This window comes from Culex quinquefasciatus, chromosome 3 (assembly GCF_015732765.1).
Source record: "Culex quinquefasciatus strain JHB chromosome 3, VPISU_Cqui_1.0_pri_paternal, whole genome shotgun sequence".
In the NCBI taxonomy this organism is placed as follows: domain Eukaryota; kingdom Metazoa; phylum Arthropoda; class Insecta; order Diptera; family Culicidae; genus Culex; species Culex quinquefasciatus.
In genome coordinates, this window is record NC_051863.1 from 119,821,676 (window position 1) to 119,831,327 (window position 9,652).

The following is a 9,652-nucleotide window of genomic DNA, read 5'->3' on the forward strand; positions in this document are numbered from 1 at the left end:
TTCCGGATCATGGAACCAGTGGACACTTGACAGTTTTATTTAAAATAAAAAAAAATAAGTTTATTTTTTTTTAATTAATCTAAATTTCATCAAAATCAGATTCAGAGATGTAGCCAAATGGCTAACCGGACCATGTTTATATATTCCGGATCAGGGAACCAGTGGACAAAGTTCAAGATTCCTGGAAAACAAATCAGATCAGAAATTTGGTCAAGTGGCCAACCGGAACCTGTTTTAAATGTTGTTAAAATAATGTCAAATATTTTAGTTAAGAAATTTTCAGGATTCCTTAAATAAATCTGAATTTATTTAAAATCAGATTTATAAATTTGGCAAATGGGAACCTGTTCTAAATTATCCGGTTAAGGAAACCAGATGAGACTTGACATTTCAATTGAATTTATTTAAAAAAAAAATACTGGATTTATAAGATTCCTGTTTTAAAATCAGAATTTATTTATGATTTCTTTGACATTATAATTAAATTTGTTTTAAAACATAGTTACTGGATTTATAAGATTCCTGTAAAACATATGAATTTATTTAATATCAGATTCCGAAATGTTGTCAAATGGCTAATGAGAACCTGTTCTAAATAATTTGGATCAGGAAACCAGTGGACACTTGACATTTTAATTAAATTTAATTAAAAATACATATTCACCGGATTTATAAAATTCCTTGCAAAATTCTGAAATAATTAAAAATTATTTTAACAATTTAATTTCATTTATTTTAAAAACATAGTAACTGGATTAACAAGATTCTTCGAAAAATCAGAATTTATTTAAAATCATTTTGAAATTTTAATTAAATTTATTTCTAAAAATAGTTACTGGACTTAACAGATTCCTGGAAAAAATCAGAATTTATTTAAAATCAGAATCTGTCGTGTGGCCAAATGGCCAATTGGAACCTGTTCTAAATAATCCGGATCAGGAAACCAGTAGACACTTGACATTTTAATTAAATTTATTTTAAAAAGTTACTGCAATAATGAGAATCGTGTTAAAAAAAAAACAGATTTTATTTAAAATTATTTTGAAATTTCTATAACATTTATCTAAAATAATAGTAGCTGTACTTGACAGATTCCTAGAAAAAAATCTGAATTTATTTAAAATCAGAATCAGAGATGTGGCCGAATTGCTAATTGGAACCTGTTCTAAATAATCCGGATCATTAAACCAGTTGACACTTGACATTTTAATTAAATTTATTTTAAAAAATTACTGAATTTATAAGATTCCTGTTAAAAATCAGAATTTATTTGAAATTGTTTTGACTTTTTGTTAAATTTATTTAAAAACATAGTTACTTGATTTATAAAAGTTCCTGAAAATTCTGACTTTACTTAAAATTATTTTGACAAACTAATCAAATTTATTTTAAAAAACATAGTTACTGGATTTATAAGATTCTTCGAAAAATCTGAATTTATTTAAAATCATTTTGAAAATTCAATATTTTTTTTTTTTAGAATATTCACTGGACTTAACAAATTCCTGAAAAAAAATCTGAATTTATTTAAAATCAGAATCAGAATTTAATTAAATTCATTTAAAATCAGAATCAGAAATAAGTCAAATGGCTAATGGGAACCTGTTCTAAATAATTCGGATCTGGAAACCAGTGGACACTTGACATTTTAATTAAATTTATTTAAAAAAGTTACTGGAATAATAAGATTCCTGTTAAAATAAAACAGATTTTACTTAAAATTATTTTGAAATTTTAATTGAATTTATTTAAATAAATAGTAACTGGACATAACAGATTCCTGGAGAAAAACTGAATTTATTTAAAATCAGAATAAGAAATATGACCAAATGGCCAATTGGAACTTTTTCAAAATAATCCGGATCATGAAACCAGTTGACACTTGAAATTTTTATTAAATTTATTTAAAAAAATACTGGATTTATAGATTCCTGTTAAAAAACAGAATTTATTTAAAATTATTTTGAAATTTCAGTTAAATTTATTTAAAGACATAGTAACTGGATTTATAAGAGTCCCTGAAAAATTCTGACTTTACTTAAAATTATTTTGACAAATTAATCAAATTTATTTAAAAAAAACATAGTTACTGGATTTATAAGATTCTTCGAAATATCTGAATTTATTTAAAATCATTTTGAAATTTTAAATAAATTTATTTTTAAAAATAGTAACTGGACTTAACAGATTCCTGGAAAAAAACTGAATTTATTTAAAATCAGAATCTGATGTGTGGCCAGATGGCCAATTGGAACCTGTTCTAAATAATCCGGATCATGAACCAGGTTGACACTTGACATTTTAATTAAATTTATTTAAAAAAAAAATACTGGATTTATAAGATTCCTGTAAAAAATTCAGAATTTATTTAAAATTATTTTGACATTTAAATTAAATTTATTTAAAAACATAGTTAATTAATAAGAGTCCCTGAAAAATTCTGACTTTACCTAAAATTATTTTGACAAATTAATCAAATTTATTTCAAAAAAACATAGTAACTGGATTTATAAGATTTTTCGAAAAATCAGAATTTATTTAAAATCATTTTGAAATTTTAATTAAATGTATTTTTAAAAATAGTTACTGGACTTAACAGATTCCTGGAAAAAATCAGAATTTATTTAAAATCAGAATCTGTCGTGTGGCCAAATGGCCAATTGGAACCTGTTCTAAATATTCCGGATCAGGAACCAGTGGACACTTGACATTTTAATTAAACTTATTTAAAAAAGTTACTGGAATAATAAGATTCCTGTTAAAATAAAACAGATTTTATTTAAAATTATTTTGAAATTTTAATTGATTTTTTAAATAAATAGTAACTGGACTTAACAGATTCCTGGAGAAAAACTGAATTTATTTAAAATCAGAATAAGAAATATGTCTAAATGGCCAATTGGAACCTGTTCTAAATAATCTGGATCATGAAACCTGTTGACACTTGACATTTTAATTAAATTTATTTAAAAAAAATACAGGATTTATAAGATTCCTGTTAAAAAAACAGAATTTATTTAAAATTAATTTGAAATTTTAGTTAAATTTATTTAAAGACATAGTAACTGGATTTATAAGAGTCCCTGAAAAATTCTGACTTTACTTAAACTTATTTTGACAAATTAATCAAATTTATTTGAAAAAAAAACATAGTTACTGAATTTATAAGATTCTTCGAAAAATCTGAATTTATTTAAAATCATTTTGAAAATTTAATTAATTTTTTTTTTCAAAATAGTTACTGGACTTAACAAATTCCTGAAAGAAATCTGAATTTATTTAAAATCAGAATCAGAATTTAATTAAATTTATTTAAAATCAGAATCAGAAATAAGTCAAATGGCTAATGGGAACCTGTTCTAAATAATTCGGATCTGGAAACCAGTGGACACTTGACATTTTAATTTAATTTATTTAAAAAAGTTACTGGAATAATGAGATTCCTGTTAAAATAAAACAGATTTTATTTAAAATTATTTTGAAATTATAATTGAATTTACTTAAATAAATAGTAACTGGACTTAACAGATTCCTGGAGAAAAACTGAATTTATTTAAAATCAGAATAAGAAATATGACCAAATGGCCAATTTGAACTTTTCTAAATAATCCGAATGATGAAACCAGTTGACACTTGACATTTTAATTAAATTTATTTTAAAAAAACTGGATTTATAAGATTCCTGTTAAAAAACAGAATTTATTTAAAATTATTTTGAAATTTTAGTTAAATTTATTTAAAGACATACAGACTGGATTTATAAGAGTCCCTGAAAAATTCTGACTTCACTTAAAATTATTTTAACAAATCAAATTCAAATTTATTTTAATGGTTTCTGAATTTATAAGATTCATCGAAATATCTGAATTTATTTAAAACCATTTTGTAATTTTAATTAAATTTATTTAAAAATAGATACTGTACTTAACAGATTCCTGGAAAAAATCAGAATTTATTTAAAATCAGAATCTGATGTGTGGCCAAATGGCCAATTGGAACCTGTTCTAAATAATCTGGATCATGAAACCAATTGACACTTGACATTTTAATTAAATTTATTTTAAAAAATACTGGATTTATAAGATTCCTGTTAAAAAAAGAGAATTTATTTAAAATTATTTTGACATTTTAGTTAAATTTATTTAAAGACATAGTAACTGGATTTTAAATAGTCCCTGAAAAATTCTGACTTTACTTAAAATTATTTTGACAAATAAATCAAATTTATTTTAAAAAAACATGGATTGATAAGATTCTTCGAAAAATCAGAATTTATTTAAAATCATTTTGAAATTTTAATTAAATTTATTTCTAAAAATAGTTACTGGACTTAACAGATTCCTGGAAAAAATCAGAATTTATTTAAAATCAGAATCTGTCGTGTGGCCAAATGGCCAATTGGAACCTGTTCCAAATAATCCGGATCAGGAAACTAGTGGTCACTTGACATTTTAATTAAATTTATTTAAAAAAGTTACTGGAATAATAAGATTCCTGTTTAAATAAAACAGATTTTATTTAAATTTATTTTTGAAATTTCAACTGAATTTATTTAAATAAATAGTAACTGGACTTAACAGATTCCTGGAAAAAACTGAATTAATTTAAAATCAGAATAAGAAATGTGACCAAACAGCCAATTGGAACCTATTCTAAATAATCAAGATCATGAAACCAGTTGTTACTTTACATTTTAATTAAATTTATTTTAAAAAACTGGATTTATAAGATTCCTGTTGAAAAAGAGAATTGATTTAAAATTATTTTGACATCTTAGTTAAATTTATTTAAAAACATAGTTAATTGATTTATAAGAGACCCAAAAAAATCTGACTTCTCTTTGAATTATTTTGACAAATTAATTAAATTTATTTAAAAAAACATAGTTACTGGATTTATAAGATTCTTCGAAAAATCAGAATTTATTTAGAATCATTTTGAAATTTAAATTAAATTTATTTCTAAAAATAGTTACTGGACTTAACAGATTCCTGGAAAAAATCAGAATTTATTTAAAATCAGAATCTGATGTGTGTCCAGATGGCCAATTGGAACCTGTTCTAAATAATCCGGATCATGAAACCTGTTGACACTTGATACTTTAATTAATTTTATTTAAAAGAAAAAATTACTGGATTTATAAGATTCCTGTTGAAAAATCAAAATTTATTAAAAGTTATTTTGACATTTAATTAAATTTATTTTAAACATAGTTTCTGGATTTATAAGAGTCCCGGAGAAATTATTTTGACAAATTTATTAAATTTATTTCAAAAACATAGTTACTGGATTTATAAAAAAGCAAAGCTCATTTCTAGGCGTCCGAAGGTTATATGTGGTGAGTCACTCAAAACTCTTTTACGCAAATGGACCGACGCTTTACTTCCCCATCCGATAGAAGGCGTGATCAGGCAAATCTCGTCTCGAAAAATGCCACCGGGTCCGTCTGGGATTGAACCCAGGCCATACTGTGGTGAGAGGCAACTACGCTAACCACTGCCTCACCGGACCTGGCCCGGATTTATAAGATTCTTCGAAAAATCTGAATTTATTTAAAATCATTTTGAAATTTGAATTAAATTTATTTTTAAAAATAGTTACTGGACTTAACAGATTCCTGAAAAAATCGCAATTTATTCAAAATCAGAATCTCAAGTGTGGCCAAATGGCCAATGGGAACTTGTTCTAAATAATCCGGATCAGGAAACTGGTTGACACTTGACATTTTAATTAAATTTATTAAAAAAAAGTTACTGGATTTATGAGATTCTAATCTAATCTAATCTAATCAAATCAGACCCTAGCGCAGCCAATCTTTCGAAAGGATCCTGGAGAGTGCCTTAGGTTAGATGACGCCTAGCACCCTTCTTGTCATTTATTAACATTTGTAGTGCGCCATTGCATTAGAATGCATTGAAACATCACAAGCGTTAAACCGGCCAGGCCTACTGCGTAAAGCCGTATCGCAGAGATGACTCGTAATTGGGTTGAGTTTGAGCACTGAGTGTTCGAACAACAACACAATTCTGAATCGACAGGAGGAAGAAGCGTGGGGACACACCATCATACGCTCCGAGATTTGGTTGTGTTCGTTGGGAGCACCATGCTAAGAAGGTTTGGTACTCCGGGACCCTCTGGGATGGGACATTGTATTTCCACGAATGCCCTGGACACTATTTGCCGTGGTTATAGCGCCACAACTCGCTCTCTGTAACAGTATTCCTAATTCCAGTCCACGCTCACCAAGTCATCATGGCCTTGTGGTTAGCATTTTTGCTTACTAATCCAAAGGACGGAGGATCGAACCCCGCCTCGAGCGACTTTGATTTTTCGTTCATATTCATCATTTCAAATTTATGCGTTCTTAAACTTTCTCGTTGGGAGCAGATGGGAATCGAACCCAGAACCATTCGCTTACAAAGCGAACACCGTAACCATTCAGCCACAGCCGCTCCCCGCAGTTACTGGATTTATGAGATTCCTGTTAAAAAATCAGAATTTATTAAAAATTATTTTATTCAAAAAAATTATTTGACTTAATAAATTTCTGCAAAAATTCAGAATTTTCTTTAAATCAAAATCAGAAATCTGGCCAAGTGGCCAACCGGAACCTGTTTTAAATGTTGTTAAAATGTTGTCGAATATATTAGTTAGGATAATTTCAAAACTCACTAAAATGAAACTGAATTTACTTAAAATCAGATACTTTCTGATTTTGATTTTAAATAAATCAAGATTTTCTGCAGAATTTTTGTAAGTAGTGTAGTTATTTTTAAAATAAATTTAATTGAAATTTCAAAATGATTTCAAAAAAATTTAGATTTTTACAGGAATCTTATAAATCCAGTAACTATGTTTTTAAAATAAATTAAATGAAAATGTAAAAATAAATTTAAATGAATTCTGTTTTTTTAAACAGGAATCTTATAAATTCGATAGCTCTTTTTTTAAATAAACTTAATTAAGATGTCAAGTGTCATCTGGTTTCCTAATCCGGATTATTTAGAACAGGTTCCCATTGGCCACATTTATAAATCTGATTTTAATTAAATTCAGATGCATTTTAAGGAATCCTGACAATTTCTTAATAAAATTATTTTACAATATTTTAACAACATTTAAAACAGGTTCCGGTAGGCCACTCGGCCAACTTTCTGATCTGATTTGTTTTCCAGGAATCTTGAATTTTGTCCACTGGTTCCCTGTCCGGAATATATAAACATGGTCCGGATCCGGGACAGTCAGAACAGGTTCCCATTGGCCCCTTGGCCATATTTTGAGATTCTGAAAGTATAGAGTAGCAAAAAATGCTTCAACACCACATTTGATTTTCTAAATTGTCTGACACATAGGAATTTTGAAAAAAAACTGCTTAAATGTTTTCTAGTTTCCGGATCCGGATAGGCCAGAACCGGTTCTCAATGGCCACATTTTTGATAAAACACCTTCGGATATGCTTGGCCAAACCATTTTCTGAGTTTGTATTGATTGTTTGAAGCAATAGTATGTTTTTTTTCGCATAAAGAGCAACAAATTTCAAAATTTTGAAGATTTCGCACAATTTTGGCCAATAATCCGGATTTCCACCGGAACCGGTTTCGGGAACCGACCAACGGGACCATATTTTGGGTTTTAATAACAATTTACCGTCCAATGACACCAGAAGCATCTAAAAAGACCTTATAAAACTTAAGTTACAGTGAAAACAAAATAAAAATATTTTTCGACGGGGGTGATTCATATGCAAAACTTCTGCATTGAATATCTCGAGCTAGGGTAACAATTAAGACATGGGCCAGGTTGCATTGTGTTCAGGAAGCCGATCCCTCGGGGAGTTTTTGAATCGTCCTGCTAATAACAAAAAAAAAATTTTTGTTACGCTGTGTTAGTTACCACTATTACCGTCACTAAACCGCACTCTACACCAGGTCCGAGCTGTTCCTTCCATGTCAAAGCCTATCCCAGCGGAAAACTGCTCCAACCTGTCGGCACTAAACAGAAGGTACTAATCCTTAAGAAATGACTTACAAAGCCTGGTAGCATTCCGTGCTTTATGCAAATGACTGCATATGTGCTTCCCCACATGCCACCGCAGTCTACAAAGCAACGGCAGCGTGTTGCCGTTTAGTGCCGTGCCGTGATGACACACGTGGGGGCGACGAGGCCATACTGTCAGGAGAGCAAAAATTCAACACCACCCTGTCAGCACCTGGGTGTAGTTGAGTCGACAGGTGGTATTTTCACCTCCCCGGCCCTCCTCCAAGGTGTCGCGTGTCGCTGTTGCTTATTGCTCGCTGTCAACGTGATAGTACACGGCCGCTCCCACCATGGCCGGCAGCACTCCCGGTGAGAGATTCAACTCCCCACCCGGAACAACCTGTGGCACGTGCAAAACCGCAAACCTGGTGGGGGCGGAGGTTGGTTAATGTTAAACGAGGAGCTATTTTTAGCTCGGTTGAGAGGGTGATGATGCAATCGTCTTCATATTTTGAGGCTTTGTTTCCTGACTTAGAAAAACGCAACTTTTTGGCCAGTTTCTACTACAAACAAACAGGAACGTGAGCGGGGGATCCCCACTGTAGATTCAGAATTATATTGTTGTGTAAACCTCGGTGCTCAATCCCAAACCAATCCAACGAATCGTCATTGCGGTTAACTTTACGCAGTTGGCCTGGCCGTTCAGAAATGCAAGATGTTGGAAGTAATCACCCCGACATTCTCCAGAATACTTCCGAAAGGTTGGCTGCGCTAGGGTTAGATTAGGTTAGAATAGATTGAAGGTATCTTTAAACTATCGCCCAACACTTATTAGCACTTATTAGCAGAGAATGCATTCAAATTCAATTTTGTCCATTTGAACATGTTCAGGGATCTAATATCGGAATATGTTATTGGGATGATCAGATTAGTTGTAAAAATAACAAAAATCAATAACAAAGATTTGTTTGAAGAATAACTTAAACTGTAATTGAGCAGTTCTCTCAGATTTCGGTCATTCGATTTTTTTTGTATTTGTTAATCCGACTGAAACTTTTTTGGAGCCTTCGGTATGCCCAAAGAAGCCATTTTGCATCATTAGTTTGTCCATATAATTTTCCATATAAATTTGGCAGCTGGCCATATCAAAATGATGTATGAAAATTCAAAAATCTGTATCCTTTGAAGGAATTTTTTGATCGATTTAGTGTCTTCGGCAAAGTTGTAGGTATGGATATGGACTACACTGGAAAAAATAATACACGGTAAAAAATTTGGTGAATTTTTTATTCAACTTTATCACTTAAACTTGATTTAAAAAAACACTATTTTTAATTTTTATTATTTTTGATATGTTTTAGAGGACATAAAATGCCAACTTTTCAGAAATTTCCGGGTTGTGCAAAAAATCATTGACCGGGTTATGATTTTTTTTAATCAATACTGATTTTTTCAAATAATCGAAATTTTGGTCGTAAAAATTTTTCAACTTAAGAGCGAGTTTTTCACTTTCAGCGTTTTTTTTTTTTTTTTAATTTATATTTATTTTGATTTTCTCTTCCATGTACATTCATTCAGTTAAAATATTATTGAGTGTCCAATCACAATCGATGACTTTTCACCTCAATTTTAAATTTTAGCAACTTTCATTTATTCATGAAATATTGTAGCTTTC